The following is a 27828-nucleotide window of genomic DNA, read 5'->3' as shown; positions in this document are numbered from 1 at the left end:
TAATCTGCGTCATACCCTTCCGCACAGAACCGGCTCACGACAACAAAAATCGCTAAACGTTCCCAGAAAATAGGAAAAAAATAGGAGGAAGAAAATAGCGAATGTAAAGCTATTATTTTGCCTGGGATAAGATAAAGTGGAACTGGAATCGAATTTCGGACTTCCTAAGCGGATTTATCGAGGAAACGGAAGCTTAACAGAAGCGGAAAATCGCAAATTAGAGGGTCTTAGAGAATGAATTCGGCTAAAATCTCGCCAGCTCATTGCGGAGTAAGGAGTCTCGTTCGTTTGCCCGTTTACAATCAAATTAGGCTACAATTTTGTGCAAATCCGGCAGTGCCCGAGCTACGTTGATTTCACATGTCTTATCAGGTCCCGATCGAGATTCAGATGATTTGAGCCGAAAATCGTCTGTCAACAAGTAATCAAAAATAGAAAAACACGAAAAGGGGTGCAACACGAGGACTGGGTCCCAGGGGGTCACCCATCCTAGTACTGCTCTCGTCCAAGCACGCTTAACTTCGGAGTTCTGATGGGATCCGGTGAATTAATGCTGGTATTATCGCACCGGACATTGAGTGGATGTTTATTCTTATCTCCCAAAAGTACGTGTGGAGAAGGCGACGATGGACAACACACGGCACTGCTCTCGCCCAATCAAAACCATGAAATTAAGTGTTCTGGCGCGATGGCAGAGCTAGGATGGGTAACCTCCCTGGGAAGTACTCGTGTCGCGACCGTTTACGTAAATTATGGATAAAACAGTCGACATAATTGTTTTTAATGAGTTAACCGTCTCCGGAGTAATCTACGTAATACCCTTCCGCACAGAACCGGCTCACGACAACGAAAATCGCTAAATGTTCCCAGAAAATAGGAAAAAAATAAGAAGAAGAAAATAGCGAATTTAAAGCTTTTATTATGCCTGGGATACGATAAAGTGGAACCGAAATCGAATTTCGAACTTCCTAAGTGGATTTCTCGAGGAAACGGAAGCTTAACAGAGGAGGAAAATCGCAAATTAGAGGGTCTTAGAGAAGGAATTTGGCTAAAATATCGCAAACTCATTGCGGAGTAATGAGTTTCGTTCGTTTACCCGTTTACAATCTAATTAGGCTACAATTTTTTCCAAATCCGGCAGTGCCCGAGCTACGTTGATTTCACATGTCTTATTTGGTCACGATCGAGATTAAGATGATTTGAGCCAAAAATCGTCTATCAACAAGTATTCAAAAATAGAAAAACACGAAAAGGGGTTCAACACGAAGACTTCCCAGGGGGTCACACATCCTAGTACTGCTCTCGCCCAAGCACGCTTAACGTCGGAGTTCTGATGGGATCCAGTGCAGTAGTGCTGGTATGATCGCACCCGATATTGAGTGGGATGTTTATTCTTATATACTTCGAGTATGTGTGGAGCGGGCGGCGATGGACAACACGCGGCACTGCTCTCGTCCAATCAGAACCATGAAGTTAAGTGTTCTGGCGCGAAGGCAGAGCTAGGATGGGTGACCTCCCTGGAAAGTCCTCGTGTCGCGACCGTTTACGTAAATTATGGATAAAACATTCGAAATAATTGTTTTTAATGAGTTAACCGTCTCCGGAGTAATCTACGTAATACCCTTCTGCACAGAACCGGCTCACGACAACAAAAATCGCTAAATGTTGCCAGAAAATACGAGAAAAATAAGAAGAAGAAAATAGCGAATGTAAAGCTTTTATAATGCTTGGGATACGATAAAGTGGAACCGAAATCGAATTTCTAACTTCCTAAGCGGATTTCTCGAGAAAACGGAAGCTTAACAGAAGCGGAAAATTGCAAATTAGAGGGTCTTAGAGAAAAAATTCGGCTAAAATCTCTCCAGCTCATTGCGGAGTAATGAGTCTCGTTCGTTTGCCCGTTTACAATTTTGTCCAAATCCGGCAGTGCCCGAGCTACGTTGATTTCACATGTCTTATCAGGTCCCGATCGAGATTCAGATGATTTGAGCCGAAAATCGTCTGTCAACAAGTAATCAAAAATAGAAAAACACGAAAAGGGGTGCAACACGAGGACTTCCTTGGGGGTCATCCATCCTAGTACTGCTCTCGCCCAAGCACGCTTAACTTCGGAGTTCTGATGCGATCCGGTGCATTAGTGCTGGTATGATCGCACCGGACCTTGAGGGGATGTTTATTCTTATATCCCAAGAGTACGTGTAGAGAAGGCGACGATTGACAACACGCGGCACTGCTCTCGCCTATTCAGAACCATGAAATTAAGCGTTCTGGCGCTATGGCAGAGCTAGGATGGGTAACCTCCCTGGGAAGTACTCGTGTCGCGACCGTTTAGTAAATTATGGATAAAACAATCGAAATAATTGTTTTTAATAAGTTAACCTTCTCCGGAGTAACTTACGTAATACCCTTCTGCACTGAACCGGCTCACGACAACAAAAATCGCTAAGTATTCCCAGAAAATAGAAAAAAATAAGAAGAAGAAAATAGCGAATGTAAAGCTATTATTATGCCTGGGATAAGATAAAATGGAACCGGAATCGAATTTCGGACTTCCTAAGCGGATTTATCGAGGAAATAGAAGCTTAACAGAAGCGGAAAATCGCAAGTTAGAGGGTTTTAGAGAAGAAATTCGGCTAAAATCTCGCCAGTTCATTGCGAAGTAATGAGTCTCGTTCGTTTGCCCGTTTACAATCAAATTAGGCTACAATTTTGTCCAAATCCGGCAGTGCCCGAGCTACGTTGATTTGACATGTCTTATCAGGTCCCGATTGAGATTCAGATGATTTGATCCGAAAATCGTCTGTCAACAAGTAATTAAAAATAGAAAAACAAGAAAAGGGGTGCAACACGAGGACTTTCCAGGGGGTCACCCATCCTAGTACTGCTCTCGCCCAAGGCATGCTTAACTACGGAATTTTGATGAGATCCGGTGAATTAGTGCTGGTATGATCGCACCGGACATTGAGTGGATGTTTATTCTTATATCCCAAGAGTACGTGTGGAGAAGGCGACGATCGACAACACGCGGCACTGCTCTCGCCCAATCAGAACCATGAAGTTAAGCGTTCGGGCGCAATGGCAGAGCTAGGATGGGTGACCTCCATGGGAAGTCCTCGTGTCGTGATCGGTTACGTAAATTATGGATAAAACAGTCGAAATAATTATTTTTAATGAGTTAACCATCTCCGGAGTAATCTGCGTCATACCCTTCCGCACAGAACCGGCTCACGACAACAAAAATCGCTAAATGTTCCCAGAAAATAGGAAAAAAATAGGAGGAAGAAAATAGCGAATGTAAAGATTTTATTATGCCTGGGATACGATAAAGTGAAACCGAAATCGAATTTCGAACTTTCTAAGCGGATTTCTCGAGGAAACGGAAGCTTAACAGAAGCGGAAAATCACAAATTAGAGGGTCTTAGAGAAGGAATTCGGCTAAAATATCGCCAGCTCATTGCGGAGTAATTAGTCTCATTCGTTTGCCCGTTTACAATCAAATTAGGCTACAATTTTGTCTAAATCCGGCAGTGCCCTAGCTACGTTGATTTCACATGTCTTATCTGGTCCCGATCGAGATTCAGATGATTTGAGCCGAAAATCGTCTGTCAACAAGTAATCAAAAATAGAAAAACACGAAAAGGGGTGCAACACGAAGACTTCTCAGGGGGTCACACATCCTAGTACTGCTCTCGCCGAAGCACGCTTAACTTCGGAGTTCTGATGGGATCCAGTGCATTAGTGCTGGTATGATCGCACCCGACATTAAGTGGGATGTTTATTCTTATATCTTTCGAGTATGTGTGGAGCGGGCGGCGATGGACAACACGCGGCACTGCTCTCGTCCAATCAGAACTATGAAGTTAAGCGTTCTGGCGCGATGGCAAAGCGAGGATGGGTAACCTCCCTGGGAAGTACTCGTGTCGCGACCGTTTACATAAATTATGGATAAAACAGTCGAAATAATTGTTTTTAATGAGTTAACCGTCTCCGGAGTAATCTACGTAATACCCTTCTGCACAGAACCGGATCACGATCACAAAAATCGCTAAGTATTCCAAGAAAATAGAAAAAAAATAAGAAGAAAAAAATAGCGAATGTAAAGCTATTAGTATGCCTGGGATAAGATAAAATGGAACCGGAATCGAATTTCAGACTTCCTAAGCGGATTTCTCGAGGAAACGGAAGCTTAACAAAAGCGGAAAATCGCAAATTAGAGGGTTTTAGAGAAGAAATTCGGCTAAAATCTCGCCAGCTCATTGCGGAGTAATGAGACTCGTTCGTTTACCCGTTTACAATCAAATTAGGCTACAATTTTGTCCAAATCCGGCAGTGCCCGAGCTACGTTGATTTCACATGTCTTATCTGTTCCCGATCGAGATTCAGATGATTTGAGCCCAAAATCGTCCGTCAACAAGTAATCATATATAGAAAAACACGAAAAGGGGTGCAACACGAGGACTTCCCAGGGGGTCACCAATCCTAGTACTGCTCTCGCCCAAGCACGCTTAACTTCGGAGTTATGATGGGATCCGGTGCATTAGTGCTGGTAGGATCGCACCCGAGATTGAGTGGATGTTTATTCTTATATCCTTTGAGTATGTGTGGAGCGGGCGGCGATGGACAACACGCGGCACTGCTCTCGTCCAATCCGAACCATGAAGTTAAGCGTTCTGGCGCGATGGCAGAGCTAGGATGGGTGACCTCCCTTGGAAATTCTCGTGTCGCGACCGTTTACGTAAATTATGGATAAAACTGTCGACATAATTGATTTTAATGAGTTAACCGTCTCCGGAGTAATCTGGGTCATACCCTTCCGCACAGAACCGGCTCACGACAACAAAAATCGCTAAATATTCCGAGAAAATAGAAAAAAAATAAGAAGAAAAAAATGGCGAATGTAAAGTTATTATTATGCCTGATATAAGATAAAATGGAACCGGAATCGAATTTCAGACTTCCTAAGCGGATTTCTCGAGGAAACGGAAGCTTAACAGAAGCGGAAAATCGCAAATTCGAGGGTTTTAGAGAAGAAATTCGGCTAAAAGCTCGCCAACTATTATTATGCCTGGGATAAGATAAAATGGAACCGGAAACGAATTTCGGACTTCCTAAACGGATTTCTCGAGGTAACGGAAGCTTAACTGAAGCGGAAAATCGTAAATTTGAGGGTCTTAGAGAAGAAGATCAGCTAAAATCTCGCCAGCACATTGCGGAGTAATGAGTCTCGTTCGTTTACCCATTTACAATCAAATTAGGCTACAATTTTGTCCAAATCCGGCAGTGCCCGAGCTACGTCGATTTCACATGTCTTATCTGATCCCGATCGAGATTCAGATGATTTGAATCGAAAATCGTCTGTCAACAAGTAATCAAAAATAGAAAAACAGGAAAAGGGGCGCAACACGAGGACTTCCCAGGGGGTCACTCATCCTAGAACTGCTCTCGCCGAAGCAAGCTTAACTTCGGAGTTCAGATGGGATCTGGTGCATTAGTGCTGGTATGATCGCAACCGACATTGAGTGGATGTTTATTCTTATATCCCTCGAGTACGTGTGGAGCGGGCGACGATGGACAACACGCGGCACTGCTCTCGCCCAATAAGAACCATGAAGTTAAGCTTTCTGGTGCGATGGCAGAATTAGGATGGGTGAAATCCATGGGAAGTCCTCGCGTCGCGACCGTTTACATAAATTATGGCTAAAATAGTCGAAATAATTGTTTTTAATGAGTTAACCGACTCCGGAGTAATCTGCATCATACCCTTATGCACAGAACCGGCTCACGACAACAAAATCGCTAAATGTTCCATGAAAATAGAAAAAAAAATAAGAATAAAAAAATAGGGAATGTAAAGCTATTATTATGTCTGGGATACGATAAAATAAAACCGGAAGCGAATTTCGGACTTCCTGAGCGGATTTCTCGAGAAAACGGAAGCTTAACAGAATCGGAAAATGGCAAATTAGAGGGTTTTAGAGAAGGAATTCGGCAAAAATCTCGCCAGCTCATTGCGAAGAATGAGTCTCGTTCGTTTGCCCGTTTACAATCAAATTAGGCTACAATTTTGTCCAAATACGGCAGTGCTCGAGCTACGTTGATTTCACGTCTTATCTGGTCCCGGTCGAGATTCGGAGGATTTGAGCCGAAAATCGTCTGTCAACAAGTAATCCAAAATAGAAAAACACGAAAAGGGGTACAACACGAGGACTTCCTAGGGGGTCGGTCACCCATCCTAGTACTACTCTCTCCCAAGCACGCTTAACTTCGGAGTTCTGGTGGAATCCGGTGCATTATAGCTGGTATGATCGCACCCGACATTTAGTGGGATGTTTATTCTTATATCCTAGAGTACGTGTGGAGCGGGCGACGATGGACAACACGCGGCACTGCTCTCGCCCAATCAGAACCATGAAGTTAAGCGTTTTGGCGCGATGGCAGAGCTAGGATGGGTGACGTCCCTGGGAAGTCCTCGTGCCATGACCTTTTAAGTAAATTATGGCTAAAACAGTCGAAATAATTGTTTTTAATGAGTTAACCGTCTCCGGTGTAATCTGCGTCATACCCTTCCGCATAGCACCGACTCACGACAACAAAAATCGCTAAATGTTCCCAGAAAATAGAAAAAAATAAGAAGAAGTAAATAGGGAATGTAAAGCTATTATTATGCCTGAGATACGATAAAATGGAACTGGAATTGAATTTCAGACTTCCTAAGTGGATTTCTCGAGGAAACGGAAGCTTAACAGAAGCGAAACTCGCAAATTAGAGGGTCTTAGAGAAGGAATTCGGCTAAAATCTCGCCAGCTCATTGCGGAGTAATGTGTCTCGTTCGTTTGCCCGTTTACAATCAAATTAGCCTACAATTTTGTCCAAATCCGGCAGTGCTCGAGCTGCGTTGATTTCACATGTCTTCTCTAGTCCTTATCGATAGTCAGATGATTTGTGCCGAAAATCGTCTGTCAACAAGTAATCAAAAATAGAAAAACACGAAAAAGGATGCAACACGAGTACTTCCCAGGGGGTCATCCATCAAAGTACTGCTCTCGCCCAAGCACGCTTAACTTTGGAGTTCTTATGGGTTCCGGTGTATAAGTGCTGGTATGATCGCACCCGAAATTGAGTGGGATGTTTATTCTTATATCCCTCGAGTATGTGTGGAGCGGGCGGCGATGGACAACACGCGGCACTTTTCTCGCCCAATCAGAACAATGAAGTTAAGCGTTCTGGCGCGATAGCAGAGCTAGGATGGGTGACCTCCCTGGAAAGTCCTCGTGTCGCGACCGTTTACATAAATAATGGCTAAAACAGTTGAAATAATTGTTTTTAATGAGTTAACCGTTTCCGGAGTAATCTGCGTCATACTCTTCCGCACAGAAACGGCTCACGACAACAAAAATCGCTAAATGTTTCCAGAAAATAGAAAAAAATAAGAATAAGAAAATAGCGAATGTAAAGCTATTATTATGTCTGGGATACGATAAAATGAAACCGGAATCGAATTTCGGCCTAACTAAGCGGATTTTTCGAGGAAACAGAAGCTTAACAGAAACGGAAAATCGCAAATTAGAGGGTCTTAGAGACGGAATTCGGCTAAAATCTCGCCAGCTCATTGCGGATTAATGTGTCTCGTTCGTTTGCCCGTTTGCAATCAAATAAGCCTACAATTTTGACCAAATCCGGCAGTGCCCGAGCTACGTTGATTTCACATGTATTCTCTGGTCCTGATCGAGAGTTGGATGATTTGAGCCGAAAATCTTCTGTCAACAAGCAATCAAAAATAGAAAAACACGAAAAGGGGTGCAACACGAGGACTTCCCAGGGAGTCACCCATCCAAGTACTGCTCTCGCCCAAGCACGGCATAACTTCGGAGTTCTGATGGGATCCGGTGTATTATTGCTGGTATGATCGCACCCGACTTTGAGTGGGATGTTATTTCCTATATCCCTCTAGTACGTGTGGAGCGGGCGGCGATGGACAACACGCGTCACAGCTCTCGCCCAATCAGAACAATGAAGTTAAGCGTTCTGACGCGATTGAAGAGCTAGGATGGGTGACCTCACAGGAAAGTCCTCGTGTCGCGACCGTTTACGTAAATTATTGCTAAAACAGTCGAAATAATTGTTTTTAATGTGTTAACTGTCTCCGGAGTAATCTGCGTCATACCATTCCGCACAGAACCGACTCACAACAACAAAAATCTTTAGATGTTTCCAGAAAATAGAAAAAAATAAGAATAAGAAAATAGCGAATGTAAAGCTATTATTATGCCTGGGATACGATACAAGGAAACCGAAACTGAATTTCGGACTTCCTAAGCGGATTTCTCGAGGAAACAGAAGCTTAACAGAAGCGGAAAATCGCAAATTAGAGGGTCTTAGAGAAGGAATTCGGCTAAAATCTCACCCGCTCATTGCGGATTAATGAGTTTCGTTCGTTTGCCAGTTTACAATCAAATTAGGCTACAATTTTGTCCAAATCCGGCAGTGCCCGAGGTACGTTGATTTCACGTCTTATCTGGTCCCGATCGAGATTCAGATGATTTGAGCCGAAAATTGTCTTTCTACAAGTAATAAAAAATATAAAAACACGAAAAGGGATGCAACACGAGGACTTCCCAAGGGGTTCACCCATCCTATTACTGCTCTCTCCCAAGCACGCTTAACTTCGGAGTTCTGATGGGTTCCGGTGCGTTAGTGCAGGTATGATCGCACCCGACATTGAATTTGATGTTTATTCTTATATCACTCGAGTACGTGTGGAGCGGGCGTGAATGGACAACACGCGGCACTGTTCTCGCCCAATCAGAACCATGAAGTTAAGCGTTCTGGCGCGATGGCAGAGCTAGGATGGGTGACCTCCCTGGGAAGTCCTCGTGTCGCGACCGTTTACGTAAATTATGGTTAAAACAGTCGAAATAATTGTTTTTAATTAGTTAACCGTCTCCGGAGTAATCTGCGTCATACCCTTCCGCACAGCACCGGCTCACGACAACAAAAATCGCTAAATGTTCCCAGAAAATAGAAAAAAATAAGAAGAAGAAAATAGCTAATGTAAAGCTATTATTATGTCTGGGATACGATAAAATGGAACCGGAATCGAATTTCGGACAACCTAAGTGGATTTCTCGAGGAAACGGAAGCTTAACAGAAGCGAAAAATCGCAAATTAGAGGGTCTTAGAGAAGGAATTTGGCTAAAATCTCTCCAGCTCATTGCGGATTAATGAGTCTCGTTCGTTTGCCCGTTTACAATCAAATTAGGCTACAATTTTGTCCAAATCCTGCAGTTCCTGAGCTACGTTGATTTCACGTCTTATCTGGTCCCGATCGAGATTCAGATGATTTGAGCCGAAAATCGTCTGTCAACAAGTAATCAAAAATATAAAAACACCAAAAGGGATGCAACACGACAACTTCCCAGGGGGTCACACATCCTAGTACTGCTCTCGCCCAAACACGCTTAACTTCGGAGTTCTGATGGGATCCAGTGCATTAGTGCTGGTATGATCGCACCCGACATTGAGTGGGATGTTTATTCTTATATCCCTCGAGTACGTGTGGAGCGGGGGGCGATGGACAACACTTGGCACTGCTCTCGCCCAATCAGAACCATGAAGTTAATCGTTATGGCGCGATGGCAGAGCTAGGATGGGTGACCTCCCTGGGAAGACCTCGTGTCGCGACCGTTTACGTAAATTATGGATAAAACAGGTGAAATAATTGTTTTAAAATAGTTAACCGTCTCCGGAGTAATCTGCGTCATACCCTTCCGCACAGAACCGGCTCACGATAACAAAAATCGCTAAATGTTCCCAGAAAATAAAAAAAAAAATAAGAAGAAAATAGCAAATGTAAGGCTAGTATTATGCTTGGGATACGATAAAATGGAACCGGAGCTACGTTGATTTTGACATGTCTTCTCTGGTCCTGATCGGGATTCAGATGATTTGAGCCGAAAGTCTTCTGTCAACAAGTAATCAAAAATAGAAAAACACGAAAAATGGTGCAACACGAGAACTTCCCAGGGAGTCACCCATCCTAGTACTGTTCTTGCCCAAGCACGATTAACTTCGGAGTTTTGATGGGATACGGTGCATTAGTGCTGGTATGATCGAACCCAACATTGAGTAGGATGTTTATTCTTATATCCTTCGAGTACGTGTGGAGCAAGCGGCGATGGACAACACGCGGCACTGCACTCGTCCAATCCTAACCATGAAGTTAAGCGTTCTGGCGCGATTGCCGAGCTAGGATGGTTGACCTTCCTTGGAAGTCCTCGTGTCGCGACCGTTTATGTAAATATGGATAAAACAGTTGAAATAAATGTTTTTAATGAGTTAACCGTCTCCGGAGTAATCTGCGTCATACCCTTCCGCACAGAACCGGCTCATGACAACAAAAATCGCTAAATATTTCCAGAAAATTGAAAAAAAAATAAGAATAAGAAAATAGCGAATGTAAAGCTATTATTATGACTGGGATACGATAAAATGAAATCGGAATCGAATTTCGTACTTACTAAGCGGATTTTTCGAGGAAACGGAAGCTTAACAGAAGCGGAAAATCGGAAATTAGAGGGTCTTAGAGAAGAAATTCGGCTAAAATCTTGCCAGCTCATTGCGTATTAATGAGTCTCGTTCGTTTGCCCGTTTACAATCAAATTAGGCTAAAATTTTGTCCAAATCCGACAGTGCCCGAATTACGTTGATTTCACATGTCTTATTTGGTCTCGATCAAAATTCAGATGATTTGAGTCGAAAATCGTCTTTCAACAAGTTATTAAAAATATAAAAACACGAAAATGGGTGCAACACAAGGACTTCCCAGGGGGTCGGTCACTCATCCTAGTACTGCTCTAGCCCAAGCACGCTTAACTTCGAAGTTCTGATGGGATCCGGTGCATTAGTGCTGGTATGATCGCACCCGACATTTAGTGGGATGTTTATTCTTATTACCCTCGAGTACGTGTGGAGCGGGCGGCGATGGACAACACGCGGCACTGCTCTCGCCCAATCAGAACCATGAAGTTAAGCGTTCTGACGCGATGGCAAAGCTAGGATGGGTGACCTCCCTGGGAAGTCCTCGTGTTGCAACCGTTTACGTAAATTATGGCTAAAATAGTTGAAATAATTGTTTTTAATGAGTTAACCGTCTCCGGAGTAATATGCGTCATACCCTTCTGCACAGCACCGGCTCACGACAACAAAAATCGCTAAATGTTCAAAGAAATTAAAAAAAATAAGATGAAGAAAATAGCGAATGTAAAGCTATTATTATGCCTGGGATACGATAAAATGGAACCGGAATCGAATTTCGGACTTCCTAAGCGGATTTATCGAGAACACGGAAGTTGAACAGAAGCGGAAAATCTCAAATTAGAGGGTCTTAGAGAAGGAATTCGGCTAAAACCTCGCCAGCTCATTGCGGAGTAATGAGTCTCATTCGTTTGCCCGTTTACAATCAAATTAGCCTAAAATTTGGTCAAAATCCGGCAGTGCCCGAGCTACGTTGATTTCACATGTCTTCTCTTGTCCTGATCGAGAGTCAGATGATTTGAGCCGAAAATCGTCTGTCAACAAGTAATCAAAAATAGAAAAACACGAAAAAGGGTGCAAACGAGGACTTCCCAGGGGGTCACCCATCCTATTACTGCTCTCGCCCAAGCACGCTTAGCTTCGGAGTTCTGATGGGATCCGGTGCATTAGTGTTGGTATGATCGCACCTGACATTGAATGGATGTTTATTCTTATATCCCAAGTGTACGTGTGGAGAAGGCGACGATGGACAACACGCGGCACTGCTCTCGCCCAGTCAGAACCATGAAGTTACGCGTTCTAGCGCGATGGCAGAGCTAGGATGGGTAACCTTCCTGGGAAGTACTCGTGTCGCGACCGTTTACGTAAATTAGGGATAAAACAGCCGAAATAATTGTTTTTAATGAGTTAACCGTCTCCGGAGTAATATGCGTTATACCCTTCCGCACAGCACCGGCTCACGACAACAAAAATCGCTAAATGTTCACAGAAAATTAAAAAAAATAAGATGAAAAAAATAGCGAATGAAAAGCTATTATTATGCCTGGGATACAATAAAATGGAACCGGAATCGAATTTCATACTTCCTAAGCGGATTTTTCGAGGAAACGGAAGATTAACAAAAGCGAAAAATCGCAAATTAGAGGGTCTTAGAGAAAAAATTCGGCTAAAATCTCGCCAGCTCATTGCGGAGAATGAGTCTCGTTCGTTTGCCCGTTTACAATCAAATTAGCCTACAATTTTGTACAAATCCGGCAATGCCCGAGCTACGTTGATTTCACATTTCTTCTCTTATCCTGATCGAGAGTCAGATGATTTGAGCCGAAAACCGTCTGTCAACAAGTAATCAAAAATAGAAAAACACGAAAAGGGGTGCAAACGAAGACTTTCCAGCGGGTCACTCATCCAAGTACTGCTCCCACCCAAGCACGCTTAACTTCGAAGTTCTGATGGGATTCGGTGCATTAGTGCTGGTATGATCGCACCCGACATTGAGTGGGATGTTTATTATTATATCCCTCAAGTACGTGTGGAGCGTGCGGCGATGGACAACACGCGGCACTGCTCTCGCCCAATCAGAACAATGAAGTTAAGCGTTCTGGCGCGATGGCAGAGTTAGGATGGGTGACATCCCTGAAAAGTCCTCGTGTCGCGACTGTTTCCGTAAATTATGGCTAAAACAGTCGAAATATTTGTTTTTAATGAGTTAACCGTCTCCGGAGTAATCTGCGTCATACCCTACCGCACAGAACAGGCTCACGACAACAAAAATCGCTAAATGTTCCCAGAAAAGTGAAAAAAAATAAGAATAAGAAAATAGCGAATGTAAAGCTATTATTATGCCTTGATACAATAAAATGAAACTGGAATCGAATTTCGGACTTACTAAGCGGATTTTTCGAGGAAACGGAAGATTAACATAAGCGGAAAATCGCAAATTAGATGGTCTTAGGGAAGGAATTCGGCTAAAATCTCGCCATCTCATTGCGGATTAATCAATCTCGTTCGTTTGCCCGTTTACAATCAAATTAGGCTACAATTTTGTCCAAATCCGGCAGTGCCCGAGCTACGTTGATTTTACATTTCTTATCTGGTCCCGATCGAGATTCAGATGATTTGAGCCGAAAATCGTCTGTCAACAAATAATCAAAAATAGAAAAACACGAAAAGGGGTCCAACACGAGGACTTCCCAGGGGGTCACCCATCCTAGTACTGCTGTCGCCCAAACAGGCTTAACTTCGGAGTTCTGATGGGATCCGGTGCATTAGTGCTGGTATGATCACACCCGACATTACGTGGGATGTTTATTCTTATATCCCTCGATTACGTGTGGAGCGGGCGGCGATAGACAACACGCGGGACTGCTCTCGTCCAATCAGAACCATGAAGTTAAGCGTTCTGGCACGATGGTAGAGCTAGGATGGGTGACCTCCCTGGGAAGTCCTCATGGCGACCGTTTACGTAAATTATGGCTAAAACAGTTGAAATAATTGTTTTTAATGAGTTAACAGTCTCCGGAGTAATCTGCGTCATACCCTTTCGCACAGCACCTGTTGGAACTTTTCAAGTTCGCAATCTTGATTTTGATGTTTACAAAACTTGTTATTGTGTTTCTAACATATTTCCTCAAGTGTGAAATTGCAAACACAAGAAACAAGCTGAAACTGAATTTTGCACAAACTGAATTTCTGGCGAGCTTTGGTATTTTGATGATATCTCTCAACTGGATTATCAAAATGACAATCCGCAAACTGGACTGATTAGAAAACTCAATTCGAAACAAATCGTATTTCACCTCAGTTTGGCAAAATCGGATGTTATGATGGTCTAACTGATCGCTCAATTACCGAAATGATCACACGAAAACAGCAATCAGTTGAGTTTGAGCAGCTGCGGTATTTTGGTCATATCTCTCAGCTCGGTTATTGAAATGAAGCGATTCAGTATGCGTTGGAAAGATAAGACGATGATCTACAAATCATCTTCAGAAGTCAAAGTCTGAATCAAAGCTTAAGATGCTGATAAATGAGGATGAAGTTACTGGTTCAGCACAAACTGAAATCAGCTAGGCTGATTTCAGCACACCAGCTGAAACTGAACCAACTGCTGACCAGCTGACCAACCAACTGAACTGAACCAGCTGCTGACCAACTGAAACTGAACCAGACCAGCTGAAAACCAGTTGAACCAGACCAGCTGAACTGAACCAGCTGAAACTGTACCAGACCAGCTGAAGACCAGTTGAACCAGTCCAACTGAACTAGACCAACTGAACCAGTTGAACTGATTGACCAGTTGAGTTGACCAGTTGACCAGAGTTGACCAGTTGGGAAAATGTCCAGCAAGACGAATTTTACTGTTGCAATTCCAGAAACAGTACAGAAACTTTCCAACGGTCATATTCTTGTGTCTAACGTATATATCAGTGTTGGAGCCTATAAATACAACATATTGAAGATCAAACAACAGCTTTTGAAGGGGATTCAAAGCATGGGCAGTTAGCATGAAAAAATCAGCTTGTTGAGAGCACAAGCCCTTGTGTGAGGATACATTTGAGATGTACACTGTAAATGATAAATTCCTCACACACAATCACTCACACAAATACAAGAGAGTTGAACTTCAAAGATTAGTTGAGTGAGTCTTGCACAAAGACAATAAACTTGTGTATGTAGTCTTTGCATATGAGACATTAAAGAATATGCTGATTGTGAGGTGCTGCCTACAATCTTGAGTGCTAGGAGTTCTAGTTGGGTGCTGCCCTTCCAGAATGGGTTTGTACAAGTAGTTGTATAAATCAAAGTCTTCTAGTGGATCCTTCCCAAGAGGAAAAAGGGATGACGTAGGAGTGTTTGAAATATCCGAATATCCATAAACAAATTCGTGTCTATTTGTTTATTGCATTTGCTTATCATTTTCACTGTTTTTAAAGATGCATTGTTGAAGCATTTTATGTGTTCTTCAAATATCAAAATATTGTATACCAAATGTTTGATAAAATACTTCAACTGAATATTTTTACTCATTCAACTTGCATATATTTTAAATGGTTTACAAAATATTTAATCGGTTTCTACGAAGGATTATTTCGAGTATCTTCCTCTTGGTTTTTAACCAAACTCGATTTAATTCATCGGTGTTCAATATTTCAAGAACCGAGCTATTGTAGCTCAATGATTATCCCCCCTAATCGATCCTATCAGCACCGGTTCACGACAACAAAAATCGCTAAATGTTCCCAGAAAATAGAAAAAAAATAATAAGAAGAAAATAGCGAATGTAAAGCTATTATTATGCCTGGGATACGATAAAATGGAACCAGAATCGAATTTCGGACTCCCTAAGCGGATTTATCGAGGAAACGGAAGCTTAACAGGAGCGGAAAATCGCAAATTCGAGGGTCTTAGAGAAAGAATTCGGCTAAGACCATTTACAATCAAATTAGGCTATAAGTTTGTCCAAATCCAGCAGTGCCCGAGTTACGTTGATTTCCCATGTCTTATTTGGACCCGATCGAGATTTAGATGATTTGAGCTGAAAATCGTCTTTCAACAAGTAATCAAAAATAGAAAAACACGAAAAGGGGTGCAACACGAGGACTTCCCAAGGGGTCACCCATCCTAGTACTGCTCTCGCCCAAGTACGCTTAACTCTGTAGTTCTGATGGGATCCGGTGCATTAGTGCTCATAAGATCGCACCCGACATTGAGTGGGATGTTTATTCTTATATCCCTCGAGTACGTGTGGAGCGGGCGGCGATGGACAACACGCGGCACTGCTCTCGCCCAATCAAAACCATGAAGTTAATCGTTATGGCGCGATGTCGGATCTAGGATGGGTGACCTCCCTGGGAATTCCTCGTTTACGTAAATTATGGATAAAACAGTCGAAATAATTGTTTTTAATGAGTTAACCGTCTCCGGAGTAATCTGCGTCATACCCTTCTTTACAGAACCGGCTCACGACAACAAAAATCGCTAAATGTTCCCAAAAAATAAAAAAAAAATAAGAATAAAAAATAGCGAATGTAAAGCTATTATTATGCCTGAGATACGATAAAATGGAACCGGAATTGAATTTCGGACTTCCTAAGCGGATTTCTCGAGGCAATGGAAGCTTACCAGAAGCGGAAATTCGCAAATTAGAGGGTCTTAGAGAAGGAATTCGGATAAAATCTCGCCAGCTCATTGCGGATTAATGAGTCTCGTTCGTTTTCCCGTTTACAATCAAATTAGGCTACAATTTTGTCCAAATCCGGCAGTACCCGAGCTACCCTTCCACACAGCACTGGCTCACGACAACAAAAATCGCTAAATGTTCCCATAAAATAGAAAAAAATAAGAAGAAAATAGCGAATGTAAAGCTATTATTATGCATGGGATACGATAAAATAGAACCGGAATTGAATTTCGGACTTCCTAAGCGGATTTCTCGAGGAAACGGAAGCTTAACAGAAGCGAAAAATGGCAAATTAGAGGGTCTTAGAGAAGGAATTCGGCTAAAATCTCGCCAGCTCATTGCGGAGAAATGAGTCTCGTTCGTTTGCCCGTTTACAATCAAATCAGCCTACAATTTTGTCCAAATCCGGCAGTGCCCGAGCTACGTTGATTTTACATGTCTTCTCCGGTCCTAATCGAGAGTCAAATAAGTTGAGCTGAAAATCGTCTGTCAACAAGTAATCAAAAATAGAAAAACACAAAAGGGGTGCCACACGAGGACTTCCCAGGGGGCCACCCATCCAAGTACTGCTCTCGCCCAAGCACGCTTAAATTCGGAGTTCTTATGGGATCTGCTGTATTAGTGCTTGTATGATCGCAACCGACATTGAGTGGGATGTTTATTCTTATATCCCTCGACTACGTGTGGAGCGGGCGGCGATGGACAACACGCGGCACTGCTCTCGCCCAATCAGAACAATGAAATTAAGCGTTCTGGCGCGATGGCAGAGCTAGGATGGGTGACTTCCCTGGAAAGTCCTCGTGTCGCGACCGTTTATGTAAATTATGGCTAAAACAGTATAAATAATTGTTTTTAATGAGTTAACCGTCTCCGGAGTAATCTGCGTCATACCCTTCGCACAGAACCGGCTCACGACAACAAAAATAGCTAAATGTTTCCAGAAAATAGAAAAAAATAAGAATAAGAAAATAGCGAATATAAAGCTATTATTATGCCTGGGATACGATAAAATGAAACCGGAATCGAATTTCAGACTTACTGAGCGGATTTCTCGAGGAAACGGAAGCTTAACAGAAGCGGAAAATCACAAATTAGACAGTCTTAGAGAAAGAATTCGGCTAAAATTTCGCCAGCTCATTGCGGATTAATGAGTCTCGTTCGTTTGCCCGTTTACAATCAAATTAGGCTACAATTTTGTCCAAATCCGCCAGTGCCCGAGCTACGTTGATTTCACGTCTTATCTGGTCCTGATCGAGATTCAGATGATTTGAGCCGAAAATCGTCTGTCAACAAGTAATCAAAAATAGAAAATCACGAAAATGATTGCAACACGAGGACTTCCCAGGGGGTCACCCAACCTAGTACTGGTCTCGCCCAAGCACACTTAACTACGGAGTTTTGATGGGATCCGGTGCATTAGTGCAGGTATGATCGCACCCAACATTGAGTGGGATGTTTATTCTTATTTCCCTCGAGTACGTGTGGAGCGGGAGGCGATGGACAACACGCGGCACTGCTCTCACCCAATCAGAACCATGTTGTTAATCGTTATGGCGCGATGGCGGATCTAGGATGGATGACCTCCCTGGGAAGTCCTCGTGTCGCGACCGTTTACGTAAATTATGGATAAAACAGTCGAAATAATTGTTTTTAATGAGTTAACCGTCTCCGGAATAATCTGCGTCATACCCTTCTGCACAGCACCGGCTCACGACAACAAAAATCGCTAAATGTTCCCAGAAAATAGAAAAAAATAAGAAGTAGAAAATAGCAAATGTAAAGCTATTATTATGTAAATCGCTAATTAGAGGGTCTTAGAGAAGAAATTCGGCTAAAATCATGCCAGCTCATTGCGGAGTAATGAGTCTCGTTCGTTTGCCCGTTTACAATCAAATTAGCCTACAATTTTGTCCAAATCCGGCAGTGCCCGAGCTACGTTGATTTCACATGTCTTCTCTTGCCCTGATCGAGATTCAGATGATTTGAGCCGAAAATCGTCTGTCAACAAGTAATCAAAAATAGAAAAACACGAAAAGGGGTGCAAACGAGGACTTTCCAGGGGGTCACCCATTCAAGTACTGCTCTCGCCTAAGCACACTTATCTTCGGAGTTCTGATGGGATCCGGTGCATTAGTAATAATATGATCTCACCCGACATTGAATGGGATGTTTATTCTTATATCCCTCGAGTATGTGTGGAGCGGGCGGCGATGGACAACACGCGGCACATGTTTCGCCCAATCAGAACAATGAAGTTAAGCGTTCTAGCGCGATGGCAGAGCTAGGATGGGTGACCTCTTTTGAAAGTCCTCGTGTCGCGACCGTTTACGTAAATTATGGCTAAAACAGTCAAAATAATTGTTTTTAATGAGATAACCGTCTCCGGAGTAATCTGCATCATACCCTTCCGCACCGCACCAGCTCACGACAACAAAAATCGCTAAATGTTCCCAGAAAATAGAAAAAAAATAAGATGAAGAAAATAGCGAATGTAAAGCTATTATTATGCCTCGAATACGATAAAATGGAACCGGAATCGAATTTCGGACTTCCTAAGCTGAAGTTTAACAGAAGCGAAAAATCGTAAATTAGAGGGTCTTAGAGAAGGAATTCGGCTAAGACCGTTTACAATCAAATTAGGCTACAATTTTGTCGAAATCTGGCAGTGCCCGAGTTTTGTTGATTTCACATGTCTTATTTGCTCCCGATCGAGATTTAGATGATTTGATCCAAAAATCGTCTTTCAACAAGTAATCAAAAATAGAAAAACATGAAAAGGGGTGCAACACGAGGACTTCCCAGGGGGTCACCCATGCTAGTATTGCTCTCGCCCAAGCATGCTTAACTCCGAAGTTCTGATGGGATCCGGTGCATTAGTGCTAGTATGATCGCACCCGACATTGAGTGGGATGTTTATTCTTTTATCCCTCGAGTACGTGTGGAGCGGGCGGCGATGGACAACACGCGACATTGCCCTCGCTCAATCAGAACCAAGAAGTTAATCGTTATGGCGCGATGACGTAGCTAGGATGGGTGACCTCCCTGGGAAGTCCTCGTGTCGCGACAGTTTACGTAAATTATGGATAAAACAGTCGAAATAATTGTTTTTAATGAGTTAACCGTCTCCGGAGTAATCTGCGTCATACCTTTCCACACAGAACCGGCTCACGACAACAAAAATCGCTAAATGTTCCCAGAAAATAGAAAAAAAATAAGAAGAAGAAAATAGCGAATACAAAGCTATTATTATGCCTGGGATACTATAAAATGGAACCGGAATCGAATTTCGGACTTCCTAAGAGGATTTTTCGCGGAAACGGATGCTTAACAGAAGCGGAAAATCGCAAATTAGAGGGCCTTAGAGAAGGAATTCGGCAAAAATCTCGCCAGATCATTGCGGAGTAATGAGTCTCGTTCGTTTGCCCGTTTACAATCAAATTAGGCTACAATTTTGTCCAAATCCGGCAGTGCCCGAGCTACGTTGATTTCACGTCTTATCTGTTCCCGAAAGAGATTCAGATTATTTGAGCCGAAAATCGTGTGTCAACAAGTAATCAAAAATAGAAAAACACGAAAAGGGGTGCAATACGAGAACTTCCAAGGGGGTCACCCATACTAGTACTGCCCTCGCCCAAGCACGCTTAACTTCGGAGTTCTGATGGGATCCGGGGCATTAGTGCTGGCATGAACGCACCCGACATTAAGTGGGATGTTTATTCTTATATCCCTCGAGTACGTGTGGAGCAGGCGGCATTGGATCGTCTAATCAAAACCATGAAGTTAAGCGTTCTAGCGCAATGGCAGATCTAGGATGGGTGACCTCCCTGGGAAGTCCTCGTGTCGCGACCGTTTACGTAAATTATAGCTAAAACAGTCGAAATAATTGTTTTTAATGAGTTAACCGTCTCCGAAGTAATCTGTGTCATACCCTTCCGCACAGCACCAGCTCACGACAACCAAAATCGCTAAATGTTCCCAGAAAATATAAAAAAATAAGAAGAAGAAAATAGCGAATGTAAAGCTATTATTATGCCTTGGATACAATAAAATGGAACCGAAATCGAATTTCGGACTTCCTAAGCGGATTTCTCGAGGAAACGGAAGCTTAACAGAAGCGGAAAATCGCAATTTAAAGGGTCTTAAAGAAGGAATTCGGCTAAAATCTCGCCAGCTTATTGCGGAGTAATGAGTTTCGTTCGTTTGCCCGTTTACAATTAAATTAGCCTACAATTTTGTCCAAATCCGGCAGTGCCTGAGCTACGTTGATTTCACATGTCTTCCCTGGTTCTGATCGAGAGTCAGGTGATTTGAGCCGAAAATCGTCTGTCAACAAGTAATCAAAAATATAAAAACACGAAAAGGGGTGCAAACGAGGACTTCCCAGGGGGTCACCCATACAAGTACTGCTCTCGCCCAAGCACACTTAACTTCGGAGTTCTGATCGGATCCGGTGTATTAGTGCTGGTATGATCGCACCCAACATTGAGTGGGATGCTTATTCTTATATCCCTCGAGTACGTGTGGAGCGGGCGGCGATGGACAACACGCGGCACTGCTCTCGCCCAATCAGAACCATCAACTTAATCGTTATGGCGCGATGTCGGATCTAGGATGGGTGACCTCCCTGGGAATTCCTCGTGTCGCAACCGTTTACGTAAATTATGGCTAAAACAGTCGAAATAATTGTTTTTAATGAGTTAACCGTCTCCGGAGTAATCTGCGTCATACCCTTCCGCACAGAACCGGCTCACGACAACAAAAATCGCTAAATGTTTCCAGAAAGTAGAAAAAAAAGAATAAGAAAATAGAAAATGTAAAGCTATAATTATGCCTGGGATACGATAAAATGAAATCGAAATCGAATTCCGGACTTCCTAAGCGGATTTCTCGAGGAAACGGAAGCTTAACAGAAGCGGAAAATCGCAAATTAGAGGGTCTTAGAGAAGGAATTCGGCTAAAATCTCTCCAGCTCATTGCGGATTAATGAGTCTCGTTCGTTTGCCTGTTTACAATCAAATTAGGATACAATTTTGTCCAAATCCGGCAGTGCCCGAGCTACGTTGATTTAACGTCTTATCTGATCCCGATCGAGATTCAGATGATTTGAGCCGAAAATCGTCTGTCAACAAGTAATCAAAAATATAAAAACACGAAAAGGGCTGCAACACGAGGACTTCCCAAGGGGTCACCCATCCTAGTACTGCTCTCGACGAAGCACGCTTAACTTAGGAGTTCTGATGGGATCCGGTGCATTAGTGCTGGCATGATCGCACCCGACATTGAGTTGGATGTTTATTTTTATATCCCTCGAGTACGTGTGGAGCGGGCGGCGATGGACAACACGCGGGACTGCTCTCGCCCAATCTGAAACATGAAGTTAAGCGTTCTAGCGCGATGGCAGAGCTAGGATGGGTGACCTCCCTATGAAGTCCTCGTGTCGCGATCGTTTACGTAAATTATGGCTAAAACAGTCGAAATAATTGTTTTTAATGAGTTAACCGTCTCCGGAGTAATCTGCGTCATACCCTTCCACACAGCACCGGCTCACGACAACAAAAATCGCTAAATGTTCCCAGAAAATAAAAAAAATAAGAAGAAGAAAATAGCGAATGTAAAGCTATTATTATGCCTTGGATACGATAAAATGGAACCGGAATCGAATTTCGGACTTCCTAAGCAGTTTTCTCGAGGAAACGGAAGCTTAATAGAAGCGAAAATCGCAAATTAGAGGGTCTTAGAGAAGGAATTCGGCTAAGACCGTTTACAATCAAATTAGGCTACGATTTTGTCCAAATCCGACAATGCCCGAGTAACTTTGATTTCACATGTCTTATTTGGTCTCGATCGAGATTCAGATGATTTGAGCCGAAAATCATCTTTCAACAAGTAATCAAAAATAGAAAAACATGGAAAGGGGTGCAACACGAGGACTTCCCAGGGGGTCACCCATCCTCGTACTGCTCTCGCCCAAGCACGCTTAGCTTCGGAGTTCTGAAGGGATCCGATGCATTAGTGCTGGTATGATCGCACCCCACATAGAGTGGGATTTTTATTCTTATATGCCTCGCGTACGTGTGAAGCGGGCGACGATGGACAACACGCGGCACTGCTCTCGCCCAATCAGAACCATGAAGTTAAGCGTTCTGGCGCGATGGCAGAGCTAGGATGGGTGACCTCCCTGGGAAGTCCTCGTGTCGCGACTTTTTACGTAAATTATGGCTAAAACAGTCGAAATAATTGTTTTTAATGAGTTAACCGCCTCCGGAGTAATCAGCGTCATACCCTTCCGCACAGCACCGGCTCACGACAACAAAAATCGCTAAATGTTCCCAGAAAATAGAAAAAAATAAGAAGAAGAAAATAGCGAATGTAAAGCTATTATTATGCCTGTGATACGATAAAATGAAACTGGAATCGAATTTCGGACTTCCTAACTGGATTTCTCGAGGAAACGGAAGCTTAACTGAAGCGGAAAATCGCAAATTAGAGAATCTTAGGGAAGGAATTCGGTTAAAATCTCGCCAGCTCATTGCGGAGGAATGAGTCTCGTTCGTTTGTCTGTTTACAATCAAATTAGCCTACAATTTTTTCCAAATGCGGCAGTGCCCGAGCTACGTTGATTTCTCATGTCTTCTCTGGTCCTGATCGAGAGTTAGATGACTTGAGCCGTAAATCGTCTGTCAACAAGTACTGCTCTCGTCCAAGCACGCTTAACTTCGGAGTTCTGATGGGATCCGGTGTATTAGTGCTGGTATGATCGCACCCGATATTGAGTGGGATGTATATTCCTATATCCCTCGAGTACGTGTGGAGCGGGCGGCGATGGACAACACGCGGCACTGCTCTCGCCCAATCAGAACAATGAAGTTATGCGTTCTGGCGCGATGGCAGAGCTAGGATGGGTGACCTCCCTAGAAAAACCTCGTGTCGCGACCGTTTACGTAAATTATGGCTAAAACAGTCGAAATAATTGTTTTAGATGAGTTAATCGTCTCCGGAGTAATCTGCGTCATACCCTTCCGCACAGAACCGACTCACGACAACAAAAATTGCTAAATGTTTTCAGAAAATAGAAAAAAAAATAAGAATAAGAAAATAGTGAATGTAAAGCTATTATTATGCCTGGAATACAATAAAATGAAACCGAAATCGAATTTCGGACTTCCTAAGCGGATTTCTCGAGGAAACGGAAGCTTAACAAAAGCGGAAAATCGCAAATTAGAGGGTCTTAGAGAAGGAATTCGGCTAAAATCTCTCCAGCTCATTGCGGATTAATGAGTCTCGTTCGTTTGCCCGTTTACAATCAAATTAGGCTAAAATTTTTTCCAAATCCGGTAGTGCACGAGTTACGTTGATTTCACGTCTTATCTGGTCCCGATCGAGATTCAGATGATTTGAGCCGAAAATCGTCTATCAACAAGTAATCAAAAATATAAAAACACGAAAAAGAATGCAACACGAGGACTTCCCAGGAGGTCACCCATCCTAGTACTACTCTCAACGGCACGCTTAACTTCGGAGTTCTGATGGGATCCGGTGCATTAGTTCTGGTATGATCGCACCCGACATTGAAAAACCTCGTGTCGCGACCGTTTACGTAAATTATGGCTAAAACAGTCGAAATAATTGTTTTTAATGAGTTAACCGTCTCCGGAGTAATATGCGTCATACCCTTCCACACAGCACCGGCTCACGACAACAAAAATCGCTAAATGTTCCCAGAAAATAGAAAAAAATGAGAAGAAGAAAATAGCGAATGTAAAGCAATTATTATGCCTGGGATACGATAAAATAGAACCGGAATCGAATTTCGGACTTCCTAAGCAGATTTCTCGAGGAAACGGAAGCTTAACAGAAGCGGAAAATCGCAAATTAGAGGGTCTTAAAGAAGGAATTCGGCTAAGACCTTTTACAATCAAATTAGGCTACGATTTTGTCCAAATCCGACAGTGCCCGAATTACGTTGATTTCACATGTCCAAATCCGACAATGCCCGAATTACGATAAAATGAAAACGGAATCGAATTTCGGATTAATGAGTCTCGTTCGTTTGCCCGTTTACAATCAAATTATGCAACAATTTTGTCCAAATCCGGCAAGTGCCCGAGCTACGTTGATTTCACGTCTTATCTGGTCCCGATCGAGATTCAGATGATTTGAGCCGAAAATCGTCTATCAACAAGTAATCAAAAATAGAAAAACACGAAAAAGGGTGCAACACGAGGACTTCCCCGGGGGTCAACCATCCTAGTACTGATCTCGCCCAAGCACGCTTAACTTCGGAGTTTGATGGGATCCGAAGTATTATTGCTGGTATGATCGCACCCGACATTGAGTGGGATGTTTATTCTTATATCCCTCGAGTACGTGTGGAGCGGGCGGCGATGGACAACACGCCGCACTGCTCTCGCCCAATCAGAACAATGAAGTTAAGCGTTCTGGCGCGAAGGCAGAGCTAGGATGGGTGACCTCCCTGGGAAGTCCTCGTGTCGCGACCGTTTACGTAAATTATGGCTAAAACAGTCAAAATAATTGTTTTTAATGAGTTAACCATCTCCGTAGTAATCTGCGTCATACCCTTCCGCACAGAACCGGCTCACGACAACAAAAATCGCTAAATGTTCCCGGAAAATAGAAAAAAATAAGAAAAAAAAATAGCGAATGTAAAGCTATTATTATTATTAGGAATCGAATTTCGGACTTCATAAGCTGATTTCTCGAGGAAACGGAAGCTTAACAAAAGCGGAAAATCGCAAATTAGAGGGTCTTAGAGAAGGAATTCGGCTTAAATCTCGCCCGCTCATTGCGGAGTAATGAGTCTAGTTCGTTTGCCCGTTTACAATAAAATTAGCCTACAATTTTGTCCAAATCCGGCAGTGCTCGAGCTACGTTGATTTCACATGTCTTCTCTGGTCCTGATCGAGAATCAGATGATTTGAGCCGAAAATCGTCTGTCAACAAGTAATCAAAATAGAAAAACACGAGAAGGGGTGCAACACGAGGACTTCCCAGGGGGTCACCCATCCTAGTACTGCTCTCGCCCAAACACGCTTAACTTCGGAGTTCTGATGGGATCCTGTGCATTAGTGCTCGTAAGATCGCACCCAACATTGAGTGGGATGTTTATTCTTATATCCCACGAGTACGTGTGGAGCTGGCGGCGATGGACAACACGCGGCACTGCTCTCGCCCAATCAGAACCATGAAGTTAATCGTTATTGCGCGATTGCGGATCTAGGATGGGTGACCTCCCTGGGAAGTCCCCGTGTCGCGATCGTTTACGTAAATTATGGATAAAACAGTCGAAATAATTGTTTTTAATGAGTTAACCGTCTCCGGAGTAATCTGCGTCATACCCTTCCGCACAGAACCGGCTCACGACAACAAATATCGATAAATGTTCCCAGAAAATAGGAAAAAAGTAAGAAGAAGAAAATAGCGAATGTAAAGTTTTTATTATGCCTGGGATACGATAAAGTGGAACCGAAATCGAATTTCGAACTTACTAAGCGGATTTCTCGAGGAAACGGAAGCTTAACAGAAGCGGAAAATATCAAATTAGAGGGTCTTAGAGAAGAAATTCGGCTAAAATCTCGCCAGCTCATTGCGGAGTAATGAGCCTCGTTCGTTTGCCCGTTTACAATCAAATTAGGCTACAATTTTGTCGAAATCCGCAGTGCCCGAGCTACGTTGATTTCACATGTCTTATATGGTCACGATTGAGATTCAGATGATTTGAGCCGAAAATAGTCTGTCAACAAGTAATCAAAAATAGAAAAACACGAAAAGGGGTGCAACACGAGGACTTCCCAGGGGGTCACCCATCCTAGTACTGCTCTCGCCCAAGCACGCTTAACTTCGGAATTCTGATGGGATCCGGTGAATTAGTGCTGGTATGATCGCACCGGACATTGAGTGGATGTTTATTCTTATATCCCAAGAGTACGTGTGGAGAAGGCGACGATGGACAACACGCGGCACTGCTCTCGCCCAATCAGAACCATGAAGTTAAGCATTCTGGCGCAATGGCAGAGCTAGGATGGGTGACCTCCATGGGAAGTCCTCGTGTCGCGATCGTTTACGTAAATTATGGATAAAACAGTCGAAATAATTGTTTTTAATGAGTTAACCGTCTCCGGAGTAATCTGCGTCATACCCTTCTTTACAGAACCGGCTCACGACAACAAAAATCGCTAAATGTTCCCAGAAAGTAGAAAAAAAATAAGAAGAAGAAAATAGCGAATGTAAAGCTATTATTATGCCTGTGATACGATAAAATGAAACCGGAATCGAATTTCTTACTTCCTAAGCTGATTTTTCGAGGAAACGGAAGCTTAACAGAAGTGGAAAATTGCAAATTAGAGGGTTTTAGAGAAGGAATTCGGATAAAATCTCGCTAGCTTATTGCGGAGTAATGAGTCTCGTTCGTTTTCCCGTATACAGTCAAATTAGCCTACAATTTTGTCCAAATCCGACAGTGCCCGAGCTACGTTGCTTACACATGTCTTCTCTGGTCCTGATCGAGATACAGAGGATTTGAGCCGAAAATTGTCTGTCAACAAGTAATCAAAAATAGAAAAACACGAAAAGGGGTGCAACACGAGGACTTCCCTGGGGGTCACCCATCCTAGTACTTCTCTTGCCCAAGCACGCTTAACTTCGGAGTTTTGATGGAAGCCGATGTATTAGTGCTGGTATGATCGCACCCGACATTGAGTGGGATGTTTATTTTTATATCCCTCGAGTACGTGTGGAGCAGGCGGCATTAGACAACACGCGGCACTTCTCTCGCCCAATAAGAACAATGAAGTTAAGCGTTCTGGCGCGATGGCAGAGCTAGGATGGGTGACCTCCCTGGGAAGTCCTCCTGTCGCGACCGTTTAAGGAAATTGTGGCTGAAACAGTCGAAATAATTGTTTTTAATGAGTTAACCGTCTACGGAGTATTCTGCGTCATACCCTTCCGCACAGAACTAGCTCACGACAACAAAAATCGCTAAATGTTCCCAAAAAATAGAAAAAAAATAAGAAGAAGGAAATAGCGAATGTAAAGCTATTATTATGCCTGGGACACGATAAAATGGAACCGGAATCGAATTTCGGACTTCCTAAGCGGATTTCTCAAGGAAACAGAAGCTTAACAGAAGCGGAAAATCGCAAATTAGAGGGCCTTAGAGAAGGAATTCGGCTAAAATCTCGCTAGCTCATTGCGGAGTAATGAGCCTCGTTCGTTTGCCCGTTTACAATTAAATTAGCCTACAATTTTTTCCAAATCCGGCAATGCCCGAGCTACGTTGATTACACAAGTCTTCTCTGGTCCTGATCGAGATTCAGATGATTTGAGCCGAAAATCTTCTGTCAACAAGTAATCAAAAATAGAAAAACACGAAAAGGAGTGCAACACAAGGACTTCCCAGGGGGTCACCAATCCTAGTACTGCTCTCGCCCAAGCACGCTTAACTTCGGAGTTCTGATGGGATCCGGTGCATTAGTGCTGGTATGATCGCACCCGACATTGAGTGGGATGTTTATTCTTATATCCCTCGAGTACGTGTGAAGCGGGCGGCGATGGACAACACGCGGCACTGCTCTCGCCCAATCAGAACCATGAAGTTA

The 27828-nt window shown here is 43.1% G+C and overlaps 24 non-coding genes and 8 pseudogenes across 24 annotated transcripts; all 32 read right to left on the bottom strand.

Annotated features, from left to right (window-relative positions):
* Nucleotides 1-448: 448 nt before the first annotated feature.
* Nucleotides 449-570, bottom strand: LOC142508146 (5S ribosomal RNA). The gene has a single exon (XR_012806374.1). It is a non-coding gene; the product is annotated as a 5S ribosomal RNA (ribosomal RNA).
* A 682-nt stretch (nt 571-1252) lies between these two features.
* Nucleotides 1253-1371, bottom strand: LOC142508524 (5S ribosomal RNA). The gene has a single exon (XR_012806733.1). It is a non-coding gene; the product is annotated as a 5S ribosomal RNA (ribosomal RNA).
* Nucleotides 1372-2038: 667 nt separating this feature from the next.
* Nucleotides 2039-2157, bottom strand: LOC142516593 (5S ribosomal RNA). The gene has a single exon (XR_012812379.1). It is a non-coding gene; the product is annotated as a 5S ribosomal RNA (ribosomal RNA).
* A 680-nt stretch (nt 2158-2837) lies between these two features.
* LOC142511797 (5S ribosomal RNA) lies at nt 2838-2957 on the bottom strand (annotated as a pseudogene).
* A 682-nt stretch (nt 2958-3639) lies between these two features.
* On the bottom strand, nt 3640-3758 carry LOC142506646 (5S ribosomal RNA). The gene has a single exon (XR_012804932.1). It is a non-coding gene; the product is annotated as a 5S ribosomal RNA (ribosomal RNA).
* Nucleotides 3759-4441: 683 nt separating this feature from the next.
* Nucleotides 4442-4560, bottom strand: LOC142517245 (5S ribosomal RNA). Its single transcript, XR_012813000.1, has one exon. It is a non-coding gene; the product is annotated as a 5S ribosomal RNA (ribosomal RNA).
* An 832-nt stretch (nt 4561-5392) lies between these two features.
* On the bottom strand, nt 5393-5511 carry LOC142510867 (5S ribosomal RNA; annotated as a pseudogene).
* A 679-nt stretch (nt 5512-6190) lies between these two features.
* LOC142511943 (5S ribosomal RNA) lies at nt 6191-6313 on the bottom strand (annotated as a pseudogene).
* Nucleotides 6314-6993: 680 nt separating this feature from the next.
* LOC142506333 (5S ribosomal RNA) lies at nt 6994-7112 on the bottom strand. Its single transcript, XR_012804628.1, has one exon. It is a non-coding gene; the product is annotated as a 5S ribosomal RNA (ribosomal RNA).
* A 682-nt stretch (nt 7113-7794) lies between these two features.
* LOC142507235 (5S ribosomal RNA) lies at nt 7795-7914 on the bottom strand. Its single transcript, XR_012805496.1, has one exon. It is a non-coding gene; the product is annotated as a 5S ribosomal RNA (ribosomal RNA).
* A 680-nt stretch (nt 7915-8594) lies between these two features.
* On the bottom strand, nt 8595-8714 carry LOC142509644 (5S ribosomal RNA). Its single transcript, XR_012807809.1, has one exon. It is a non-coding gene; the product is annotated as a 5S ribosomal RNA (ribosomal RNA).
* Nucleotides 8715-9394: 680 nt separating this feature from the next.
* Nucleotides 9395-9513, bottom strand: LOC142517153 (5S ribosomal RNA). Its single transcript, XR_012812914.1, has one exon. It is a non-coding gene; the product is annotated as a 5S ribosomal RNA (ribosomal RNA).
* Nucleotides 9514-9998: 485 nt separating this feature from the next.
* On the bottom strand, nt 9999-10117 carry LOC142511714 (5S ribosomal RNA; annotated as a pseudogene).
* A 683-nt stretch (nt 10118-10800) lies between these two features.
* LOC142508815 (5S ribosomal RNA) lies at nt 10801-10923 on the bottom strand. Its single transcript, XR_012807018.1, has one exon. It is a non-coding gene; the product is annotated as a 5S ribosomal RNA (ribosomal RNA).
* A 681-nt stretch (nt 10924-11604) lies between these two features.
* Nucleotides 11605-11722, bottom strand: LOC142508635 (5S ribosomal RNA). Its single transcript, XR_012806842.1, has one exon. It is a non-coding gene; the product is annotated as a 5S ribosomal RNA (ribosomal RNA).
* Nucleotides 11723-12402: 680 nt separating this feature from the next.
* Nucleotides 12403-12520, bottom strand: LOC142510954 (5S ribosomal RNA; annotated as a pseudogene).
* A 682-nt stretch (nt 12521-13202) lies between these two features.
* Nucleotides 13203-13321, bottom strand: LOC142508837 (5S ribosomal RNA). The gene has a single exon (XR_012807039.1). It is a non-coding gene; the product is annotated as a 5S ribosomal RNA (ribosomal RNA).
* Nucleotides 13322-15616: 2295 nt separating this feature from the next.
* LOC142510653 (5S ribosomal RNA) lies at nt 15617-15735 on the bottom strand (annotated as a pseudogene).
* A 1000-nt stretch (nt 15736-16735) lies between these two features.
* Nucleotides 16736-16854, bottom strand: LOC142511435 (5S ribosomal RNA; annotated as a pseudogene).
* A 679-nt stretch (nt 16855-17533) lies between these two features.
* Nucleotides 17534-17652, bottom strand: LOC142506399 (5S ribosomal RNA). The gene has a single exon (XR_012804693.1). It is a non-coding gene; the product is annotated as a 5S ribosomal RNA (ribosomal RNA).
* Nucleotides 17653-18248: 596 nt separating this feature from the next.
* On the bottom strand, nt 18249-18366 carry LOC142512185 (5S ribosomal RNA; annotated as a pseudogene).
* Nucleotides 18367-18990: 624 nt separating this feature from the next.
* LOC142507188 (5S ribosomal RNA) lies at nt 18991-19109 on the bottom strand. The gene has a single exon (XR_012805450.1). It is a non-coding gene; the product is annotated as a 5S ribosomal RNA (ribosomal RNA).
* A 681-nt stretch (nt 19110-19790) lies between these two features.
* Nucleotides 19791-19909, bottom strand: LOC142516034 (5S ribosomal RNA). Its single transcript, XR_012811849.1, has one exon. It is a non-coding gene; the product is annotated as a 5S ribosomal RNA (ribosomal RNA).
* A 664-nt stretch (nt 19910-20573) lies between these two features.
* LOC142506758 (5S ribosomal RNA) lies at nt 20574-20691 on the bottom strand. The gene has a single exon (XR_012805038.1). It is a non-coding gene; the product is annotated as a 5S ribosomal RNA (ribosomal RNA).
* A 678-nt stretch (nt 20692-21369) lies between these two features.
* On the bottom strand, nt 21370-21488 carry LOC142508306 (5S ribosomal RNA). Its single transcript, XR_012806526.1, has one exon. It is a non-coding gene; the product is annotated as a 5S ribosomal RNA (ribosomal RNA).
* A 638-nt stretch (nt 21489-22126) lies between these two features.
* LOC142514621 (5S ribosomal RNA) lies at nt 22127-22245 on the bottom strand. Its single transcript, XR_012810508.1, has one exon. It is a non-coding gene; the product is annotated as a 5S ribosomal RNA (ribosomal RNA).
* Nucleotides 22246-23660: 1415 nt separating this feature from the next.
* Nucleotides 23661-23777, bottom strand: LOC142510231 (5S ribosomal RNA). Its single transcript, XR_012808356.1, has one exon. It is a non-coding gene; the product is annotated as a 5S ribosomal RNA (ribosomal RNA).
* Nucleotides 23778-24422: 645 nt separating this feature from the next.
* LOC142510484 (5S ribosomal RNA) lies at nt 24423-24540 on the bottom strand. The gene has a single exon (XR_012808594.1). It is a non-coding gene; the product is annotated as a 5S ribosomal RNA (ribosomal RNA).
* Nucleotides 24541-25200: 660 nt separating this feature from the next.
* Nucleotides 25201-25319, bottom strand: LOC142516458 (5S ribosomal RNA). Its single transcript, XR_012812251.1, has one exon. It is a non-coding gene; the product is annotated as a 5S ribosomal RNA (ribosomal RNA).
* A 682-nt stretch (nt 25320-26001) lies between these two features.
* LOC142514113 (5S ribosomal RNA) lies at nt 26002-26120 on the bottom strand. The gene has a single exon (XR_012810022.1). It is a non-coding gene; the product is annotated as a 5S ribosomal RNA (ribosomal RNA).
* Nucleotides 26121-26802: 682 nt separating this feature from the next.
* LOC142506331 (5S ribosomal RNA) lies at nt 26803-26921 on the bottom strand. The gene has a single exon (XR_012804626.1). It is a non-coding gene; the product is annotated as a 5S ribosomal RNA (ribosomal RNA).
* Nucleotides 26922-27604: 683 nt separating this feature from the next.
* LOC142513661 (5S ribosomal RNA) lies at nt 27605-27723 on the bottom strand. The gene has a single exon (XR_012809596.1). It is a non-coding gene; the product is annotated as a 5S ribosomal RNA (ribosomal RNA).
* Between the last annotated feature and the right edge of the window lie 105 nt (nt 27724-27828).

The sequence above is a fragment of the Primulina tabacum genome, chromosome 10, assembly GCF_025594145.1.
Source record: "Primulina tabacum isolate GXHZ01 chromosome 10, ASM2559414v2, whole genome shotgun sequence".
In the NCBI taxonomy this organism is placed as follows: domain Eukaryota; kingdom Viridiplantae; phylum Streptophyta; class Magnoliopsida; order Lamiales; family Gesneriaceae; genus Primulina; species Primulina tabacum.
Note: the sequence above shows the minus strand (reverse complement) of the source record. Positions and strands in the feature narration are given on the sequence as shown.